General features: G+C 37.4%; 1 non-coding gene across 1 annotated transcript; it reads right to left on the bottom strand.

The window, feature by feature from the left end:
- Positions 1-480: 480 nt before the first annotated feature.
- On the bottom strand, positions 481-587 carry LOC131147344 (small nucleolar RNA R71). Its single transcript, XR_009134733.1, has one exon. It is a non-coding gene; the product is annotated as a small nucleolar RNA R71 (small nucleolar RNA).
- Between the last annotated feature and the right edge of the window lie 3706 nt (positions 588-4293).

Below are 4293 nucleotides of genomic sequence, written 5' to 3'. Positions count from 1 at the left end.
TGTAGTGCTGGAACACGTGTCATTATTCCTTTTGATCTGGAGATTGAAAGAATGCTTAGAGTACTAAGGAAAAAGAGGGTACCAGCCATGGAGAACGGACAAGATAATGCACAGCCACACGCATTGAAGGATTATGTACGACCAATTGTGAATGACAACTATTCGGGTATCAGACATCAGCCCATTAATGCCAACAATTTTGAGTTCAAACCTACATTGATTAGCATGGTGCAACATGCCCAATTTAGTGGATCACCATTTGATGATCCCAATATCCATTTGGTGATATTTCTGGAGATTTGTGATATTGTAAAGATCAATGGTGTTACTGAAGACACCATTAGACTGAGATTATTCCCTTTCTCTTTAAGGGACAAAGCAAGAGGTTGACTACAGCCTCTACAACCGGGGAGTATCACTAGTTGGCAGGACATGGCAGAAAAATTTCTAACTAAATTCTTTCCATCTGTAAAAACAACCCAACTCAGGAGTGAGATTGGTCAATTCAAGGAACATGATTTTGAATCACTCTATGAAGCATGAGAAAGGTATAATGATTTGATTCGACACTGTCCACAACATGGATTGTTGGATTGGTTGCAGATTCAAATGTTCTATAATGGGTTAAATGGGCAAACTCGGACTTTAGTTGATGTTACATCTGAGGGAACTTTGATGTCAAAGACACCTGAGGGTGCTGCTTCTCTTTTGGAAGAAATGACCTCAAATAAATATCAATGGCCAACTGAAAGAACTATGGCTCATGAATTGGAGCTATTTGCTGCATTTTCAGCTCAAGTCGCTTTGCTATCCCATCAAATTTCAGCTTTGACAATCCAGAGGATACCACAAGGTGCAGAATATGTGGCAGCTACAAGTAGAACATATCCGAGCAATGAAGCAAGTCATGAATAGGTTCAATACATCAACAATTGGAACTACAACTATAGGGGTAATCCAGTGCCACAATATTACCATCCAGGGCTTTAAAATTATAAGAATTTGTCTTATGGAAATACAAGGAATATGCTGCAACCTCCTCCAGGACTTGATAGTCATCAAGATGAGAAGAAGATGTCACTTGAGGATGCCATGATATCTTTTGTTGAGGAGACAAAAGTAAGGTTTAAAAAGACAGATGCACAACTAGACAACATTAGAATCATTGTAACAACATGGGAGCCGCCATGAAGAATCTTGAAATGCAAATTGGGCAACTGGCAATGACCATAAATTCCCAACAAAGAGGAACTTTTCCTAGCAACACAGAGGTGAACCCAAAGGAACAATGCAAGGCCATCACACTTAGGAGTGGAAGAGAAATTGAGAAGTCACCAGCAAAGGAAACCACGTCCATGCCTACAATTAAAAATAATGGCCGAAGCAAGAATAAAGGGGAAGAAGAGGAGATTGTGGATGATACACCAGGAGAGACCGACACATATCCAGCAATTTCATTTCTTGACAATCCTCCTATTCTCTCTACTCCACTTCCTTATCCTCAACATTTTTAAAAGCAAAAATTAGATAAGCAATTTTCTAAGTTTTTGGATATTTTTAAGAAAATTCACATTCCTTTTGCAGATGCCTTGGAACAAATGCCAAATTATGTCAAATTCCTGAAGGACATCTTTTCAAAGAAAAGAAGGTTGGAGGAGTTCGAAACAACGAAGCTTACCGAGGAGTGTAGTACTATTCTTCAAATGAAATTGCCTCAAAAATTAAAAGATCCAAGGAGTTTTACTTTGCCTTGCACTATTGGAAATTCATTTTTTAATAAAGTTTTATGTGATCTTGGTGCTAGCATTAGTCTTATGTCACTCTCTATTGCAAAAAATTGGGACTTGGAGAGATGAAACAAACAACCATTTCTTTGCAACTAGCAGACCAATCCATTAAGTATCCACATGGAATCATAGAAGACATATTGGTAAATGTGGATAAATTCATTTTTTCTGCTGATTTTGTGGTGTTAGATATGGAGGAAGACCAAGAAGTTCCAATAATTCTTGGCCGAACATTCTTGGCCACTAGAAGGGCTTTAATTGATGTTCAAAAGGGTGAGTTAACATTAAGAGTGGACAAGGAAAAGGTTATGTTCAACATCTACCAAGACATGAGATTCCTAGAAGATCCAAGCACTTGTTATCGAGTAGATGTCTTTCAACAAGGTGTAGAAAAAGTCTTTCAAAAAGATGTATGAGCTGATCACCTAGAAAGATCATTGCAACGGATTACAACACAGCAGCGTGTGGGGAGGCTAGAACCTATGGTAGCAAATATGGATTCTATAATCTCTAAAGAAAAGGATGCAGCAACCTATATCTCCAGAGTTGAAGCAATTCCTTGAGCATCTTTGCTATGCATTCTCAGGTGATGCATATGAAAATGCAAAAATTTACAAAGAGCAGATGAAGAAGTGGCATGACAAACAGATTCTTAGGCCTGAGTTGGCTCCAAGACAATAGGTTCTACTCTTCAACTCAAGATTAAGACTTTTCCTAGGTAAGTTGAGATCAAGATGGACAAGTCTTTATACAATTGACAAAGTTTTCCCTTTTGGAGCAATAGACTTGAAGGACAAGATGGGGAAAATATTAAGAGTTAATGGTTAGAAACTGATGCACTACTACGGAGAAAAAATGGAGAGGAACTGTGCATTTATTCCTCTTGGAGATTCTGGTTGATAAAGAGTGAAAAGTCTAGCTGCAGACGTTAAAACAAGCACTTATGGGAGGCAACCCAAAGAGTTTTTCTTTTATTTATTTTTTTAATTTTATCTTTGTTACTTCATTTATTTATCTGTTCACTTTTGACTAATTTAGATTTTTTATGCAGGTTCATTTGGCACGAGTACAGAGCTAAAAATTTAATTTCTCGATGGATTCACCAAAAAGCCAGGGAAGTTTCTTCCTTTTCTTCAGTGTTTCCCATTTTTGAATAACATTGAAAACAAATGTGTGAATATGGATGATTAGGCCATGCGTGACACTACTTATGCCCTTCATATACCTGCATATAACCTAGGAGTACATACTTGGGTCAATTATATGTAGTTTCTTTGTATATGGCTAAACTAAGATTTGTAACTCATTAAAGGTTGATTGGTAGTTCAATTGTATTAATTTGGCTATATAAACTCTTGTATCTACATGGTATCTCTTGAGGCCAAAAAAATACACATTCACGTGACTTGTAGCACTTAAGGTTCCTTGTGAACACTGAGAGAGCGCCCGTGGCGACTTTGACACCTTGTGATGTACTATTGAGCCATTTATCATTCTTTTGAGTTTTTGACATCAATTCAAAGTTCATAAAACTCAACTTTCCCTATTTTTTTTCTGGGTATTCTTTGTACGCTAGTCTTGGTTTTTGAATTGCTATCCTAGAGGTAACATCTAGTGGGGAGATAGAAATCTAGGTCTTGTAGCCTACTCAAGATGTGAAGGTTGAGCCACCCCTAGAAATAAACTTATTTCATGGACTTTTATTTGAGCTTAATGCACATGGGTATATGAAAACAATAAAAGAAGTGTTATGATTCTCCTAACTGACCATGAAAAGAAAGAAATTGAAAAATGAGCTAAAGAAAGAAAAAGAGAAATAGAAATACCCCAAAAGAGGTGAAAGATTAATACCTGCTCCACATAACTACAACAAAAGTCAGGGACACGACACATGTGCTCTACATATGAAGACTCTTTACCTGCCTAATACCTCAGATGTATTCACGTCTGGTTTGTGAATAAGTTGATCTAGGGTGACCTTGGTTGGATATGGTGAGTAGGTGAGAAGATGCTAGGGTGAAGGACCCGACACCTCGTAAATAGGCTGGATCCTTTTCAAACTAGTCTACTCCGTACATTTAGCATTTGTTTCTTACAGTATGTGGGATGTTTGATCATGATACTTCTCCTCACATATGACGAGTGAACCCATCCTTTTTTAGTATTTTTGAGAGTATACCAATTAGGCCGAGTCAAAGCGACAATTCTTTAGGTGTCCACGAATATCCTGGGTGTAACAAGTCACACACATTACACATGTTTTGAGATTTTGCCTATTTATACTAATTTATATGGCTACATTAACTCTGAATTGTGTTCGTTGGTTAATTTTAAGTGAGTGACTTACTTTGGAGTTGGATGCATGGTGTATGAATGAGCTTGTGTGTAATTTGGTGATATTCATGTATGTGAAATGGTATGGTTGTGTTGCATGTGCATTCATTCATTGAAATTTGTGGGTACCACCCTGAATTGCATTCACATTATTTGCTAGGGACTAGCAAAA

The sequence above is a fragment of the Malania oleifera genome, chromosome 1, assembly GCF_029873635.1.
Source record: "Malania oleifera isolate guangnan ecotype guangnan chromosome 1, ASM2987363v1, whole genome shotgun sequence".
Classification (NCBI taxonomy): domain Eukaryota; kingdom Viridiplantae; phylum Streptophyta; class Magnoliopsida; order Santalales; family Ximeniaceae; genus Malania; species Malania oleifera.
This window is presented reverse-complemented; position numbering and strand designations above follow the sequence as displayed.